This window comes from Lithobates pipiens, unplaced genomic scaffold (genome assembly GCF_037356315.1).
Source record: "Lithobates pipiens isolate NorthernLeopardFrog02 unplaced genomic scaffold, aLitPip1_a1.2 Scaffold_8, whole genome shotgun sequence".
In the NCBI taxonomy this organism is placed as follows: Eukaryota; Metazoa; Chordata; class Amphibia; order Anura; family Ranidae; genus Lithobates; species Lithobates pipiens.
The window spans coordinates 616,662,907-616,680,878 of record NW_027507903.1 but is presented as its reverse complement, the minus strand read 5'-3'; the positions used below and the strand labels follow the sequence as shown (position 1 = coordinate 616,680,878).

At 45.5% G+C, this 17,972-nt stretch overlaps 1 protein-coding gene across 3 annotated transcripts in view; it reads right to left on the bottom strand.

Moving 5' to 3' along the window:
- Positions 1 to 17,772, bottom strand: part of KDM6B (lysine demethylase 6B) — a 169,075-nt gene extending 151,303 nt beyond the window's left edge. The window contains exons 1-2 of one of the 3 annotated variants that reach the window (XM_077470690.1): positions 16,950 to 17,772; positions 14,982 to 15,049 (exon numbers count right to left, since the gene is read on the bottom strand). The gene's annotated coding sequence lies outside the window, so the exon portion shown is untranslated. Of the gene's footprint in view, positions 1 to 14,981 lie in introns of all 3 variants that reach the window. The other 2 variants (XM_077470689.1, XM_077470693.1) reach the window with 2 other exon arrangements.
- Positions 17,773 to 17,972: the final 200 nt, after the last annotated feature.

Genomic DNA, 17,972 nt, shown 5'->3' with positions numbered 1-17,972 from the left:
GCAGATGAACAGGAGGGTACAGTGGTGGAGCAGATGAGCAGGAGGGTACAGTGGTGGGGCAAATGTGCAGGAAGGTACAGTGAAGGAAGAGATGAGAAGAGGGTTCAGCAGTTGGACAGAAGAGCAGGGGGGTAGAGCAGTGGGGAAGATGTGAAAGTAGATATATTGGTGGGACAGAAGAGCAGGGGGTTACAGTGGTGGAGCAGGAGAGCAGATGGGTTCAGTATTAGGACAGATAAGAAGGTGATTAAGTAGTGAGACAGAAGAGCATGGGGATACGGCGGTGGAGCAGATGTGCAGGGAGGTACAGTGGTGGGACAGTAGAGCAAGGGGGTTACAGTGGTGGGACAGTAGAGCAAGGGGGTACAGTGGTGGGGCAGATGTGCAGGAGGTACAGCGGTGGAAGGGATGTGAAGGGGGTTCAGCGGTGGGACAGAAAAGCAGGGGGGTACAGTGATGGGGCAGATGAGCAGGGGGTTAGAGTGTTGGGCCAGATGAGAAGGGGGTTACAGTGGGGGGAAAGATGAGCGGGGGGGGGGGTTACAAGTTGGGGCAGATGAGAAGGGGGTTCAGCGGTGGGACAGAAGAGCAGGGGGGGTACAGCGGGGTTGGGCAGATGTGAAAGGAGGTGCATTGGTGGGACAGATGAGCAGGGGGTTACAGTGGTTGGGCAGAAGAGCAGGGGGTACAGAGGTGAGGCAGATGTACAGGGGGTACAGTGGCGGGGCAGGGGAGAAAGGAGGTACATTGGTGGGACAGATGAGCAGGAGGTTACAGCGGTGGGGCAGAGGAGCAGGGGGGTACTAAGGTGGGGCAGATGTGCAGGAGTGCAGAGAAAAAAGGAGGTACATCGGTGAAACACATGAGCAGGGGGTTACAGTGGTTGGTGGCACAGAAGAGCAGGGGAACAGAGGTGGGACAGATGTGCTGGAGGTACAGTGGTGGGGCAGATGAGAAGGGGGGTTACAGTGGTGGGGCAGATAAGTTCAGTGTTAGGACAGATGAGAAGATGGTTCAGCGGTAAGTCAGGTGGGGCAGATGAGAAAGAGGGAACATTGGTGGGACAGTAGAACAGGGGGTTACAGTGGTGGGACAGAAGAGCAGGGTAGCACAGTGATGGGGTAGATGAGCAGGGGGGACAGTGATCTGAGGTGTGAAGGTGCAGGAATTGGGGCTGATCTGAGGTGTGAGAGTGCAGGATGTTCATTCCTCACTACTAAAGTTTACAGAATTTACTTTATAAAAAATTATTTTCGTGATTGAGAGTGTGAAGTTCACATTTTTTTTGTTATAAAATCGTCACGCTCAATTTCTTTGAAAACATTTTTCAGCACACTGTGCTCAAAAGGTTGCCTACCCCTGAGCTACAAAGTATAAAAGAGAAGAGAGGCGCCTCTAAGTGTAGCAGTTTGGTTACATTAAATGAAGGTAACATTTTGCAACTCACATGGATAATGAATAAAAGAGGCACATCTAAGTATGCAGACATCTGGGTTAAAGCTGTGCACATAGACCCTCCTGCACATCCCCGGCTCTCACTGCTGTCAGTCTGCAATCGTGACCAGGAAGACTACCCTGCAGTAGAGCGATTTGAAAGTGAAGCTTGAACCGCTCATGGCGTGCAGCGTGGAAGGAATGACGTCAATGATGGTGTGGAGGATGGTCTATGTGGTTTATCCTGGATGCCTGCATACTTAGATGTGCCTGTTTAAATCATCATCCATGTGAGTTACTAAATGTTGTGCCTTCATTAAATGTAACCATATTGCTACACTTAGAGGCGCCTCTCTTCTCTTTTCTACTCAGTTGTGCCATTAGTTAAAAATGTAGCTTGTCTTGCAAAATTCTCTTAAACCAGGTTACTCTCAAACCAAGGTTTTACTGTATATTTAGAATTACTAAAGCACTGTGTTTCGTGGCCTTTCTCAACCTTTTTACACCAGAAGAACCCTTCCAATATTATTCAGGTCTTGAGTATCCCCTGCTTAAACCGATTTACTGGGGTCAGTGGGAAAAAAGGCCCTTATATTGGTGGTCAGTGGGAAGAATGCTCCTTACATTGATCACCAGTGGGGTCAAATGCCCCTTACGCTGATGGCCAGTGGGAATAATGTTCCCCACATTGGTGGTCAGTGGAAAGAATACTCCTTACATTGGTGGTCTGTGGGCATAATGTTCTCTACATTAGTAGTCAGTGGGAAGTATGCTCCTTACATTAGTGATCAATGGGTAGATTGCTCCTTACATTGGTGGTCAGTAGGAAGAATATTCCTTATTTTAGTGTCCAGTGGAAAGAATGCACTTACATTGGGGGTCAATGGGAAGAATGTTCTCTACATCGGGGGTCAATAGGAAGAATGTTCTCTACATCGGGGGTCAATGGGAAGAATGTTCTCTACATTGGGGGTCAATGGGAAGAATGTTCCTTCGTTTAGTGGCCAGAGGGAAGAATGCTCCTTACATTGGTGGTCAGTGGGAAGAATGCTCCTTACATTAGTGATCAATGGGTAGAATGCTCCTTACATTGGTGGTCAGTGGGAAGAATGCTCCTTACATTAGTGATCAATGGGTAGAATGCTCCTTACATTGGTGGTCAGTGGGAAGAATGTTCCTTACTTTAGTGGCCAGTGGAAAGAATGCACTTACATTGGAGGTCAATGAGAAGAATGTTCTCTAAATTGGGGGTCAGTGGGAAGTCTGTTCCTTACTTTAGTTTCCAGTGGAAAGAATGCTCCTTACATTTGTGGTCAGTGGAAAGTCTGCTCCTTACATCACCAGTGGGGACAAATGCCCCTCACGCTGGTGGACAGTGGGAATAATACATCTTACAATGGTGGTCATTGAGAAGATTGTTCCTTACGCTGGTGGTCAGTGGGAAGAATGTCCCTTACATTGGTGGCCAGTGGGAATAATGTCCCATTTATATTGATGGTCAAAATACCACCCTTACTGTCAGCTAAAAAGATAATTGGAATCATGCAGCTGGCTCTGCCATGTGGAACTTTGCAGCTGCAATCAAATGGAACCCCTAGCATCCTCTGGAGGAACCTTGGATGAGAATGGCTGGTGTATCATGAAAACTTGCCATCTTTAAAAATAAATTCCTGTTTTCCATTTTTTTTGTTACATCTCAGTGCTGCTGATCTCCTGCAGTCTCTATGCAGCCACTTCCTGCATGCACTTCAGCGATGGGTGCATGGCATTTCTAAGGCCAGTTTTCCTGATGATGATATCAGTGGACCATGCTTTTGTAATCTATGTTGAAAGGGTGGCTTGCACTCTCCATGTGGCAGAGTGACAACACAGGAGTACAGCCAGGGGACACAGTCAGAGCGTTGTCACCCTTGATATCAATGGAATTTGAAAATGACTTATTTTGGGGAGCGATATGTGCTCTCCAGGTAATGAGGCCCCAACTGTTCTGTCTACTCTGTCCAGTTATTTCATAATTATGGATGGTCCACCCATAACTCATAGTGTGCAGTAGCTGGAGAGTTAGACTTCCGAGGGTCTCCAAGGTGCTGGAGCCAGGAGATTGATTGTCTAGCACCCATGTTTCGCAGGCTCCATTGACCAATGCTGTAAACACTCTCCCAGTAAGGGGGCATGCAATGGTAAGGATGGGGTAGAACAGCACAGTGTCCAACCATCATGGATGTGTGTAATGATCCCTTTGGCCCAGTGCATCTCTTCAGACCTTGCATAGAAAATCCAAGCAATCTCAATTCAAACCCAATGAGGTTTATACCATCTAAAGCTTTCTCTGGCATGCCGATGATGAAGTTCCTGTACTTGAGTAGCCGGCTCTGCGTGTGCAGTTTTTAATTTATTACATAATATGAAGAATGCAACAAAAATATCTGAATATTATCTCACAAGGTCATTACCTAGCTTTGTAATACCGCCTTATCACCCACTGCCACCACACCTTGCCAAAAGCTGGTATGAAAGGCTCTTAATGCCACCATACTGTAAACTTCCAACACTATTTTTGCATTGCCACCACCCAGCTTCACAGTTCCATAAAGTCCACAGGGGCTGACACAGCTTTGTAATGCCACCACATACACTATATTGTCAGAAGTATTGGGGCGCCTGCCTTTGCACACACATTTATGAACATTAATGGTATCCCAGTCTTAATCCGTAGAGTTCAATACTGAGTTGGCCCATCCTTTACAGCCATAACAGCTTCACCTCTTCTGGGAAGGCCGTCTACATGGTTTAGGAGTGTGTCTAGGGCTGCAACTAACGATTATTTTCATAATCGATTAGTTGGCCGATTATTGTTTCGATTAATCGGTTACTAACCTTTTTAAAAAAAAAATTATAATTTTGCTGCGATTTGCATTTTTACATTTTTTTTGGCCAATTTATTGTTGGGCAGATTAAAAAACACAAATTGTGTTATTACATGCTTTTCTGCAGCTTCTCCATTGAAGTATATTGAACCAAAAAAACAAAATGGCACCATCTTGCGTTAAACAAAAAAGGTCCTTGTCTTTTCCAAATACGCAGCAGCTGAAAAAATCATGGATGTGAACATGTCCCATAGGAAACCATGTAAATGAACTGTGTTTCTGCAAAAAGCACCAAAAAACACAGAGGTGTGACCCAGGCTTGACATAATGGGGTTAAAAAAACAAAAATTAGTAAAACAAAGAGAAAATAATCGCAACTGTAAGGGGTTCATTTTTTACTATGGGACAGTGAAAGTAATATTTACAGTAGCGATTTGCTCTTTTTGTACCATAAAGGACTAATTTTTGTTTATTTTTAACCCCATTATGTTAGTGGCCGATTAATTGATTATGAAAATTGTAATCGATTATTTTCATAATCGATTCGTTATCGATTAGTTGTTTCGGGCCTAAGTGTGTCTATGGGAATTGACTATTCTTCCAGAAGCGCATTTGAGGTCAGGCACTAATGATGGATGAGAAGGCCTGGCGCGCAGCCTCCACTCGAATTTATCCCAAAGGCGTTCTATCGGGTTGAGGTCAGGACCAGTCAAGTTTGGACCTTGCTTTTTGCCCCAGTCCAAATCATTTAGTGGAGGGGGGATTATGGTGTGGGGGTTGTATTTCAGGGGTTGGGCTTGGCCCCTTAGTTCCAGTGAAGGGAACTCTTAAGGCGTCAGCATACCAAGACATTTTGGACAATTTCATGTTCCCAACTTTGTGGAAAATGTATGGAGGTGGCCCCTTCCTGTTTTAACATGACTGCACACACCAGTGCACAAAGCAAGGCCATTAAAGACATGGATGAGCGACCTCAACCCATCAGAACACATTTGGGATGAGCGGAGACTGTGAGACAATTTTGTCCAACATCAGTACCTAACCTCACAAATGCGCTTCTGGAAGAATGGTGAAATATTCCCAAAGACACACCGCTAAACCTGGTGGACAGCCTTCCCAGAAGAGTTGAAGCTTTTATAGCTGCAAAGGGTGGGCCAACTCAATACTAAACCCTATGGAATAAGACTGGGATACCGCTAAAGTTCATGTGTGTGTAAAGGCAGGTGTCCCAATACTTTTGACAATATCGCGTACATACATATATACTCACAATTCTACCACCCAGCTTCATACTACCACTATACATGCTCATAGTCCCACCATAGGGTCTCAAAATGCCATCAACCTGCTTCATATTGTCATCATATAGCATGGGTGCTCAACCTGTGGTCTTCCAGCTGTTGTGGAACTACAAGTCCCATCATGCCTCTGCCATTGGGAGGCATTCTTGTAACTGTCAGTTTTGCAAAGGCCTCATGGGACTTGTAGTTCCTCAACAGCTTGAGGGCCACAGGTTAAGCACTCATGCCATATAGTCTTATAATTCCACCATATGGTCTCATAATATGACCACCCAACTTCATAATGCCACCATATAGTCTTACAGTGCCACAAGTTTGTCCAATAATATAATCGCCCAACTAATGCCACTGTGACATCTCATAATTTTGTTACCTCACTTCATTATACCAACATATGGTCTCAAATTGCCATCAACCAGCTTCATAATACCACCACATTGTCTCAACGTGCCATTATTATGGTTCATAATACCACCATAATGTTTAATAATTTCAGCATCCAGTCTTATATTATCACCAAGTAGTCTCATAGTACCATCATATAGATTCATAATGCCACCATGCAGTTTCATAATACCAATTTATAGTCTCATTGTGACACCATATAGTCTTGTAATGCCACAATCCCACTTCATTATTCCACTGTATGGGCTTATAATGCCACCAACTGTTAATATGATCACCCAACTTTATAAAACCACCATATAGTTTTATAATGTCACAATTTTGTCTGATATGCAACCACCCAACTTCATAACACCACAAAAAATTGTGGTCTCATAATGTCACCACCTCATTTCATAAAACCACCATTTGGTCTCAGATTGCCACCACCCGGCTACATAATGCCACCATAATACCTTCATAAATGTGATAGGCTTAAAGTTGAACTGAACTTAAAGCGGGAGTAAACCCAGTTTCAAAAAACACTTACATTCCCGTCATGCCGCAAATACTAACTTTCACATTGGTTGTGATCTCAACCAAACTTTCAAACCATCCAATGGCTGGTGTCATAACTGATCACATGTGCAGCATTATGGCAGTTGAAGAATTATTAGAGGCCAAGATGGCAGCTTCCTTGACTGAAAATGATAGGAGGGTTTACTTCCACTTTAAAGTAGAACTATAGGCCAAACTTATATATTACGTATAAGCCCTGTCAGACTTTTTCTTTGCCATCTGTGTCCCATTGCAGAGATTTCTCTTCACTTTCTGTCCCGTAGCGAAACAGGAAGTGAGAGGAAATCCCTGCAAATTAGGGAAATTCCTTGTGGCCCCCCAGGTCACCAGAACTAGTGTCCCCATTGGAAGGTTTTCTCTCTGTTACTTTTCTGGGGACAGCCCAAAAATTTGTGATTTTCTTTCGCTTTCACTGATAATGGTAAACAGGACACAATAAAGAGAGTGAATCACCTTAACGGGGCACAGACAACAATAAAACCTGACAGGTGTTCTAATCCCTCCCCACTCCATCCAAAACTAAAATAAAAAAAGTTTTTGCCTTTACTTACACTTTACTTACACTTTTTTAGTGAAGATTTGCAGTGTTATAGGGAACGTCTAGAAGTAATAATTGTGCCTAAGCAGTATCCTAAAAGATTTACCATTTGCCTTGAATTCCTTCTAGAATGTAGCAGTGCACCTCCTGACATGTGGGTACACCTAGGCACTTCTGTAACTACAGCCTCATAGCTGTATACAGTGTCTGCATTGTGAGATCTCAGGAACTGCTGCCTCTGACTGCTGGTCTCACCAGATTTATAGTGAGGTTTGGTGATATCACTCCTACGCTGCTTAATGTTGTCCTGGCTGGAGAGGAAGCTGTACCAGAGGACCTGCAGTGCAAGAATCTCCCTGCTTCTGCTTCATTCATTCTGGGGATCTGTCCTCCTTTCTCTTATCCTACTTCTTCTTGAGTTTTGTCCCACCAGTCATCAGCTTTGACATTTAGGGCCCATAGGACATGCAGTGCAAGAATCTCCCTGCTTCTGCTTCATTCATTCTGGGGACCTGTCCTTCTTCCTCTTCTCCTGCTTCTTCTTGAGTTTTGCCCCACCAGTCATCAGCTCTGACATTTAGGGCCATTCACACTAGGAACTCCATGTGAATGGCACAGGATTGAGCTGCGTGTTTCCATGCTACTCACATGCAGTTCTATGCAGTGCGATTTCAGCCTATTCATTTTGAATGGGCCGAAATCGCACCATACCAAAAGTAGTGCATCTACTGCTTTTGGAAACGCACTGCAACCAGATCGCATGGTACATTTTCACTATGCCATCCGGTGTGGGCAAATGCACTGCGTCTGGGACCTGTGTTTGGGGTGTCATTAACATTGAACTGACACCTGCTGCAGATCACAAGGGAAGTGCAATGTGAATGTGGTACGGGAAACCGTCACGGAACAGGCGTGAACGGGCCCTTGCGGCTATATTTAGGGCAGACTTTTGCATTCCCAGAATTCGTCCCTGTACACATACACCCTAAATGTTCTCATCATTAGGGGCACCGTTTAGCCCCATCCAGCCTCGGCAGCTGTCAGCCTCCTATAGAATTTGACAGGATGCCAGCAGAACTTGAAGGGCTGGATGGGGCACCTGTGCATTCGGCCCGCAGCTGAACACTGGAGCCCCATGCACTTGGCTAAATGCCCAGTGCGTATGGGACTATAGTAACAAATAGTAAGAAACCCTGTCTGTTAACTTTTTTTGTTTTCTGTGTCCAATGGCACGTCAAGACGTGAAAGCAAGTCTCTCCTTTTACATGGCTGTCACCATTGGAGATGTTCCCCTCTTTTTCTGTACCAGTGTGTAAGGAAGGTCTGGTTTGTTCCAGTGCTTGCACATATTACAGCATATGCATAGAATGAACACTGGACGTGCATTGGCAGGCATGCACGCTCAGCACTTGTGTTGGTGCCCAACTGCCTGAATAAATGGAGAGCTTGCCAAGTGGTCTTCAGCTAATTCCCGTTATTTGTGACCTGACCTGCTGTCTTGCCTTCCAGTGTACAACTGAACCTGGCTTGCTTTGTGGCCTCCTCTTGGACCTTTGCTCACCGGTCGTCACCTCATCCCGCCTACTTACTTGACTTTGCTTACTGCCTTCCGCCTTATACTTCTGCTGCCTGGCCATTACCGACCTCGGCTCCAAACCTATTACTACTGAACTGGTACCATGCTACTTGAATGTTACTGACCTTGGCTTGTCCTCTCCACGTTCCTATCTAGAAAACTACAACAAAGAGAGGGCACACCGACCTAGCACATTGCCATAATACAATTTTATTAAATATATATACCACAAGTATTATACTCACAAACGCATGACATACACAAGCGTAACAGAAAATGCAAATGAGACTGCCTCAACGGGACACAGTGAACTGATAGCATGAGAAGACCTCACGGCATCCAAAGCGGCATACGTGTTTCAAGGGTCAAGCCCTTTTCCTCAGAGCCAACAGGAGCCTCGTTCTCCTTTTCAACGCTATGAGGTTTTCCCAGTGGCAGGACAAGGTCATCTACAGCCCGGGGCGAACATGTCAAACTACCCCCCCCCCCCCCTTCAAGATGTATGAGAATCGTGTCAGCAAAAATCCCCCCACAAAAACACTGAGCACTCATCTACATGCTTACCTTCTAAGCATAAATTCCCCCTCCTGCCAATACAAATCTGCCCCCCCCCCCTGCTAAAATCCTCCCTCTCAGCACAAATTTTTGCCCCCAAATGCCACCCCCCCAAAAAAATTCACATCTCCTAGCACAAATCCTCTCCCCCTAAAATGTTCCCTCCTAGTACACTTTGTCTCCACCTACTTCAAATGTCCCCCCCCCCCCTCCCAGCACAAATCAACTCTTAAATCACCACTCTTAGCACCCCCCCAAAAAATTTCCCCTCCTAGAACAATATTACCCCCTGCCGCCCCCCCCAAAATTCCCCATTCCAACACAAACCCCCCCAATCTCCTTGTGGTTCCCCCCCCATCTCACATGATACCACAGTCCCCAGGGCAGCTGCCCCTCCTGCCCAGCCCTTGTCCCGGCCCTGGGTCTTCCTATGCTATCAGTTTAGCACTGTGGACCTGGAGGCAGTCTCATTTGCATTTCTTATTACGCTTGTGCATTTCGTATGCTTGTGAGTATAATACTTGTATTTAATAAAATTGTATTATAGTAATGGGCTAGGTTGGTGCGCCCTCTCTTGTTGTTGTTTTCTAGTATTGGAAAAGATGGCCACAGTCCTGAGGGGGCAGCATAATGCGTTGCTTTTTATTTGTAAGCCAGTCGGGGGGAGAGTTCATCAAGTCCCTAAGCACCACACCGAAGCACAGGAAGTTATTCTTTGGCCACATTCCTATCGCCCTGCTCTGGTTCCACGGTGTTTCTGGGTCTGGTCCCTGCTCAGTGGTCTACAGTTGCGTGGTCCATATACCTGAGGACCTTGACAGATTGGGTACTGCCTATAACACTGCCACTCATGTCCTTGCAGTCATCACTTCCAGATCTAGGTCTAGGAGCACCAGGCACATTAAACTTTCTGTCCTAGACACAATGGTCATCAGAACAAATAGAGAGGGCCTATGTCCTCAGTGGAAATTCAGACACCAATAAAAACAGGGGTTCTAACCCTTAACACTCCATGCCATTTCCATTTTTTTATGAATATGGATACATTTTAAAGCCGAAATTCCAGGTGAACCCTGAAGGCATAAGTAAAAATATGTGAACTGCCCTAATCTGTGAAATTCTGCTCAGTTTTGTGGTCTAGGTACCCCGGCCAGATACTAAAGTCAGGTCCTGCACTCCCTAAAATCTCTCTGCAGACTACACTAAAAGTAAGCCTGTCCCAACGTGACACTGGATAATGAAGGCGCGGCAAGACACAGAGATTCCCCTTTCGGCTGGAACCTCTGAAGAAGGTTCCAGAGTGCAGTGCAGCCAGCCTAATTATTTGGCTTACGTTGCCTACCCTGCCTTTTACCGTCTGTACAAGGGCTTACAGCAGGCTCAAGACAGATTCAGTTTATTTACCAACTGTAGCACCCTTCTAGAGAGGTGTGCTAGGGTAGGCACATTTAGTTATTAGCTCTACTGTAATCAGTTGAGCTGCTTGCGATTATTTTGGGCTGTTCTGTATCACACTGGTTACAGGATTGACTGCTAACCCCTGTCTTCTGGAGGGTTCTTGAAAGTAGTGGGTTGGGAGAGTCAAGTCATCAGCTCAATATTTATGCAGTTCCAGCCATTCCCTTGGGGAGGGTGCCCAGATGGTGGCTGGGAGTGAGCATAAATAGTCTGGCGCCTGGAGCTGCCTTGTCCTGTCAAGGAGGAGGAGAAGAAAGAGATCCCAGCCTTCTGGGCAGTCCAGCTGTGCTTTTCTACTTCTGGAGTTCTTCTTCTCAAGGTCCCAGCTATACTAGCTGGGGGGCTATTCTGCTGAACTTTTCCAGAGCTGACTAAGGGTCTTCTGTCCTTTTTTGGGATCTAGTCTGGGGAAGTCACAGGCGAGGTGTCTGGAAGATATTGGAAGGAGGCATCTAAAAATTCAAGGACCCTAGAAGTGGCCAAGGAAGACAGATGATTGGAATGGTGATTGGCTCTAGTTTTTTTTCCCTACAGGTTGGAGTTCTCTTTCCTGGTTCCAAAGCCACTGGTCCATATATCCTAGCGGGCTCTAGCTTTCCCCTAAAACATAGTTACATAGTAGGTGAGGTTGAAAAAAGACACACGTCTATCAAGTCCAACCTATAAAACAATGGTGGACAAAATTTTGTGGGTCCAATAGCCCAACTCCAATCAAAACATTTTTTGCCTTCCTTTGGATTAACTGTGGGTATAGGGTTTTCCATATGGAGATTTTTTTATTGACTTATTTATTTTATTTTATTTTCTTTATCAGTTGAAGTAGATGGACTGGTATCTTTTTGCAATCGAACTAGGTAACTATGTAGCAATAAAAACCTGGCAGGGCTTCTAACCCCTCTACACTCCATCCAAAATTAAAAAAAAAAGGTTCTGAATAAAGGTAAAGCTAGAGTATAACGGTCTTATAATTTCCCTTGCTCTTATTTTATACCCATTGATGTTGTTACTGGATCTCTGCACTTCTCTATGTAATTCAGGCAGATCATGGCTGGCAGGAGGAATATACATCTTGCAGGCATCATGGCATCCTGCCTGCGTCAGTCCTGATGCAAGCGCCTACAGTTGAAAGAAATGAAACCAGTCAGGCTGGGGAGGAAAGAGCCAGATGGACATCCTTCTGCAAGGAAATGAGGTAGCCTCTAACTGTTTTGCTGCAGCTTCTAATGCACAATGCGAGAGGCTCACAGTGTGCAGGGAAAACAGAGTAATGCATTTCAGTACAGGAGCCTCTACAACTGTGCAAGACTGAAGGGAAGGCTGGAAGTCAGCTTTAAAGCAGCACTGTTTATGATTCTGATTGCCAGTTTAAAGTAGAACGTTTTTTCTTTTTCCATTTTGGATAGAATAAGGGAGGATTATAACCACTGTCAGGTTGTTGTTTTTTTTTTTCGCCATGTGTGTCCCATTGCAGAGATTTCTCTTCACTTCCTGTCACTTAGCCAAACAGGAAGTGAGAGGAAATCACTACAAATTAAGGGAAACGCTTGGGGACACCCAGGTCATCAGAACTAGTGTCTCCTATTGGAAGATTTTCCCTCTGTTACTTCTCTGGGGACAACCCAAAAATTTGGGGTTTTCTTTTACTTTTCACTTTAGATGATAATTGTAAACAGGACAAATAGACAAATAACGGGTTCACAGACAGCAATAAAATCTGACAGGTGTTCTAATCGCTCTCCACTCTATCCAAAACTAAAAAAAATAAAGTTTTGCCTTTAGTTCTACTTCACAGAGATTTGGTGTCACTATCGTGCTGCTCCTGCTCTCCTTGCTGGAGGCTCTGATATGGGGAAGGATAGCCCTGCCTCTACTAAGATGGCGGCCTCCACACAGAGCATGGTAAATCAGTAATGGGGGAAAGGTCAGCTGCAGAGAGACTACAGGCCATACTGGTGATTACTCCCTTTGCCCTCTGCTTTTTTTGGGGTACAGCTTCCAGTGTTCAGTTCATCTTTAAGCCACAAACAGACTTCTGTCTACTCCACTGTAATGGCTATGCATTTGCTGCTGATTTTGGGCAGACTGGGGATACCACGTGTTGGCAATAAGAGCTTGCACCCGTGTGCACTGATTGTTCTGCAAATAATCATTAGACAATAAGATCTTACAATCGACCTCTTATACACTATATTACCAAAAGTATTGGGACTCCTGCCTTTCTACACATATAACCTTTAATGGCATTCCAGTCTTAGTCCGTAGGGTTCAATATTGAGTTGGCCCACCCTTTGCAGCTATAACTTAAACTCTTCGGCAAAGCTGTCCACCATATTTAGGAGTGTATCTATGGGAATGTTTGACCATTCTTCCAGAAGTGCATTTGTGAGGCCAAGCACTGATGTGGATGAGAAGGCCTGGCTCGCAGTCTCTGCTCTAATTCATCCCAAAGGTGTTCTATCTGGTTGAGGTCACGACTCAACCAGTCAAGTTCCTCCACCCCAAACTCTCATCCATGTCTTTATGGACCTTGCTTTGTGCACTGGTGCACAGTCATGTTGGAACAGGAAGGGGCCATCCCCAAACTGTTCCCACAAATTTGGGAGCATGAAATTGTCCAAAATGTCTTGGTATGCTTTATTGCCCCATACATACGATTGGACATTTCGACCGACCAAAATGTGTGTTGCATACACACGGTCGCACAAAGCTGTCGGAAAATCCGATCTTTCGGAACAAGGTGACATACAAAACGTATGATGGGACTACGTAGAGGCCAGTAGCCAATAGCTTTCGTCTCCAAATTTTTTCAGAGCATGCGTGGCACTTTGTGCGTTGGAATTCTCTACACACGATCGGAAAAATTATGGATTTTGTTGTCCAAAAATTTGGGATCCAGTGCTCAAACTTTTTTTCCGTCAGAATTTCCGACCATGTGTGTATGGGGCATAAGATTTCCCTTCACTGGAACTAAGTGGACAAGCCCAGCCCCTGTAATACAACCCTACACCAAATGATTTGGACCAGTGCACAAAGCAAGGTCCATAAAGACGTTGGATGAGTGAGTTTGGGTTGGAGGAAGTTGACTGGCCTTCACAGAGTCCTGACCTCAACCCAACAGAACACATTTGGGATGAATTCGAGTTGAGACTGCGAGCCAGGCCTTCTCATCCACATCAGTGCCTGATCTCATAAATGCACTTCTGGAAGAATGGTCAAGCATTCCCATAGACACACTCCTAAACCTTGTGGACAACCTTCTCGGAAGAGTTGAAGCTGTTATAGCTGCAAAGGGTGAGCCAACTCAGTACTGAATCCTACAGACTAAGACTGGGATGCCATTAAAGTTCATGTGCGTGTAAAGGTAGATGTCCCAATACTTTTGTTAATCTAGTGTATGTGTGGTTACTTTAGAGCTCTTCCTCTCTATGTCTCAGGGCTAGTTCACAGTTATGGTAGCCCTCGACTCCCCTTTAAAAAAAAAAACATCCGTGGGGAGGTGATATGTCACCTCCTTACTGCCTGATTTAACCCCAACATACCACAACCACGTGCCCTACATGCAGTTGAGGTTCAGTATGGCTCAGCTCCATAGAAATGCTTGGGTCGGGTAATGCCTGCCCAATGTGATGCTTTGCCATAAATCACAGTATGGTGACTGCAGGATGAGCACAGCCCTGCTTGTCAGCGTCCAGGTGGGTTGTCCAAAAGGCGGTAAAACCACGGCTTAACCACTCGATTTTACTGCCCCCCCCCCCCCGGCGGCTCGTCTGAATGAGCCCTTATAGTAAAAAATAATAGAGGTCTATTTATGCCACATGAGACTCAAACTGTGACATACCACCATATAACAGGATCGTGGTGTAATTAAAACCATAATCATGGACAAGACGCGTAACAAATGCCAACATTTTTTACAACATACAGTATACAATACACAATATGAACGCTTTTTACAATCATTTGACAGTTCAAAAGGCAGGGCTGTAGTTACAGTAGTAATCCTTATTTTTTCAGAATAAGCCCCAAATCATAGCTATGCACCCCACTTTTTCCTGCCACTCTGTAGTTTTATAGTTATTTCCATTGGAAAAAAAAAATACTTTGTAATAATATATAAATTTAGGCTCCTCCACTCTAGGCAGCTGCCTAGAGAGTGTATCCTGTAACTTCAGCCCCACCTACATTATACAAGGGTATCCTGTACATGGCCTGTTTTGCAATGCCATACATTAGCAGGCTTGTACCCTGTCTCCCTTGACCCTGATCCCCATTCCCCCAGGCGTACACACCTGTGTCTGCCCCTCCTCGATGTCCTGTGTGGCATCTTCAAACGGGTGTTACTGTACACAGATATGTACTTTGGTTTGCATGGAGAGGTAAGAGGGGATGACAGCATAGAAAAAAAGATGGCGAGCAAACAGAAAAATGAAGGATTGGCAGAAAGGAAGAGAAGAGGAAAATTTAGCTCTAGGTATAGGAGGAGGAATATTTTGGAAATGGGAATGAGGTTTGACAAGGATAGAGGAGAAATGTTTGGAGAACAGAGAGGGGTTAGGTTGACTTGGCAGAAGGGAAGGATTTGAAGCTGGTTTGAAAGAATGGAAGCAGAAGGTAGGGTTGGAATGAGAGGAGAGAGTAAAAAAGTTTGGTGGAATGGAAAAATGGTTGGTGGATAGGAGAGGTGGGATCGGTGGAAGAGAGGAGAAAAGGTTGGTGGAAGAAAGAGGTGGGACTGATTGAAGAAAGTAGAACAATTTAGCAGAAAAGAGAGCTGGGATAGAAAAGTTCAGTGGAAGAGAGATGGGATTAGTGGAATAGAGTAGAAAAGTTTGGTGGAAGGGAGAAGTGGGATTGGTGGAAAGGTTTGATTGAAGGGAGAGATGGGATTGGTGGAATAGAGTAGAAAGGTTTGATGGAAGGGAGAGATGGGATTGGTGGAAGAGAGTAGAAAGGTTTGGTACAAGGGAGAGGTGGGATTGGTAGTAGAGTGTAGAAAGGTTTGGTGGAAGGGAGAGATGGGATTGGTGGAATAGAGTAGAAAGGTTTGGTGGAAAGGAGAGATGGGATTGGTGGAAGGGAGTGGAAATGTTTGGTGCAAGGGAGAGGTGGGATTGGTGGAAGAGAGTAGAAAGGTTTGGTACAAGGGAGAGGTGGGATTGGTAGTAGAGTGTAGAAAGGTTTGGTGGAAGGGAGAGATGGGATTGGTGGAATAGAGTAGAAAGGTTTGGTACAAGGGAGAGGTGGGATTGGTAGTAGAGGGTAGAAAGGTTTGGTGGAAGGGAGAGATGGGATTGGTGGAAGAGTGTGGAAAGGTTTAGTGGAAGGAAGAGGTAGGATTGGTGGAAGAGAGTAGAAAGGTTTGGTACAAGGGAGAGGTGGGATTGGTGGAAGAGAGTAGAATGGTTTGGTGGAAAGGAGAGATGGGATTGGCGGAAGGGAGTTGAAATGTTTGGTGCAAGGGAGAGGTGGGATTGGTGGAAGAGAGTAGAATGGTTTGGTACAAGGGAGAGGTGGGATTGGTAGTAGAGTGTAGAAAGGTTTGGTGGAATGGAGAGATGGGATTGGTGGAAGAGAGTAGAAAGGTTTGGCGGAAGGGAGAGATGGGATAGGTGGAAGAGAGTGGAAAAGTTTGTTGGAAAGGAGAGATGGGATTGGTGGAAGAGTGTGGAAAGGTTTAGTGGAAGGAAGAGGTAGGATTGGTGGAAGAGAGTAGAAAAGTTTGGTGGAAGGGAGAGATGGGATTGGTGGAAGAGAGTAGAAAGGTTTGGCGGAAGGGAGAGATGGGATAGGTGGAAGAGAGTGGAAAAGTTTGTTGGAAAGGAGAGATGGGATTGGTGGAAGAGTGTGGAAAGGTTTAGTGGAAGGAAGAGGTAGGATTGGTGGAAGAGAGTAGAAAAGTTTGGTGGAAGGGAGAGATGGGATTGGTGGAATAGAGTAGAAAGGTTTGGCGGAAGGGAGAGGTGGGATTGGTGGAAGAGAGTAGAAATGTTTGGTGGAAAGGAGAGATGGGATTGGTGGAAGAGTGTGGAAAGGTTTAGTGGAAGGAAGAGGTAGGATTGGTAGTAGAGTGTAGAAAAGTTTGGTGGAAGGGAGAGATGGCATTGGTGGAAGAGAGTGGAAAAGGTTGGTGGAAAGGAGAAGGCTTGTTTAGAAGAAGGGGAAGTGGAAAAGGGGAAAGCAGTGCTGAGACAAGGTTCTTTGGCGCCCAAGGCAAAAAAGGCAAAAGTTCACCCGTCTTCCTGTGAGCTGTAATCTACCTCAGCAGCTTAGGTTGCAGGTCGTGCCTGTTTTGCGCCCCATCCTGCTGAAGCGCTCAAGGTGGCCGTCTCCTCTGCCTACCCGATGATCTGGCAGTGTGTGGAAGGGGGAAGGCTGGCTTGACAGAAGAGAAGAAGGTGGAAATTTTGGTGAAAGTGGAAGGAAGGTTTGAGAGAAGAGAAGGGCAATCAGGGTTTGGTGAAAAGGGGAAGACTGGATTGGTAAAAGGGAAGAAGGATGCTTTGGCAGTAGGACAGGGAAAGTTCAGTTTAGTGGAAGATGTAAGAAAGGACATTTTAGGTAGGTGGAAAAGGACTGAAGCATGGAGGGGGTGTGGTAGGTGCAGCATGACAAATGGAATGAGGAGGAATGAGATGGTTGTAGAAGATCCTTGTAAAGGGTAGGTACCCATGAAGTATGCCAGAGGAAGGAGGGCAGAAAGGGATGACAGGGATAGCAGATCCTAGAAACAGAAAGGATTAAGACGTAGGCAGTTTCGGAATTGCTGGGTTTCCTGGTTAGCAGAATGAGGAATGCAGAGTGGCGGGAAGAGCAATGACACAAGAGAAGTTTGGAGGCACAGAAAAGGATGGAGGAGCAGATGGGATGGTGACAGGTCAGGTTGGGATGAGTCAGGGGTGCAGAGTGGGCAGCAGAGAATCAGAAGAGGGTTCAGGATGGTGCATGCAGGGAGAGGCCAAGACAGAAGAGAGAAGGGTAGGAAGAGCAGGAAAATAAAGTAGGAGTAGGGGGCTTGTGGTGAGCAGGATTCCTCTGGAAATTTCGCTGCTTTATTTGAAGTGCGTAGTATGCCTGACGTCATTCCCCACCTCTAGTCCTCCTCCTCCCCCATGCCCTCCTCCAACACTCCTCCTACCTAACACTTCCTTTCTCTCTCTGCTGCTGCCCATGACTCCCTCCTCCCTTGTCATTCTCTTCTCACTCCATCTTCCCAACCATGTGAATTGTGTCTCTGTGAACTGATCGAATTCCTCTTATATACAGTTTACCGACCTACAGCC